The sequence below is a fragment of the Penaeus monodon genome, chromosome 24 (assembly GCF_015228065.2).
Source record: "Penaeus monodon isolate SGIC_2016 chromosome 24, NSTDA_Pmon_1, whole genome shotgun sequence".
Lineage (NCBI taxonomy): Eukaryota > Metazoa > Arthropoda > Malacostraca > Decapoda > Penaeidae > Penaeus > Penaeus monodon.
In genome coordinates this window covers 20973621-20974059 of record NC_051409.1, presented here as the reverse complement: position 1 = coordinate 20974059, position 439 = coordinate 20973621, and positions in this window count along the sequence as shown.

Here is a 439-nt window from a genome sequence, read left to right as displayed (position 1 = left end):
GCGGTCGGGACAGTTCGAAGAGCGCAGTAAGCCTTGTTTGTTCCACGTCGGGCGCAACCCCGTCAGGATGGACTTGGATGCATTCGCATACCCGAAGAACAGCCCGGTTAAGCATCAGTTCGATGAAAGGTATGTATTTTGTAATGATAAATATGCAGTATATTATTCATCTGTAAAAATAAGAAAACAACAATGGTAATTTTCCTTTGTGCGGGTGTACCTTCGAATAAAAACGGTAACCATTGTCATATTTCTCAGCATGCGGTGGCTGAGGAGCTACGGCATCATAGAGTCCATCAAGGGAAAGTTTTACTCTAAGACATGTAGTCCGGTGGTGGCGTCGGATGGACCAAGACCTATCAGTGTCATCCAGGTGCTAATAATATTTACATCATTTTATACACACAAACTAGTGTATGTGTCAGTTTGAATAGATACA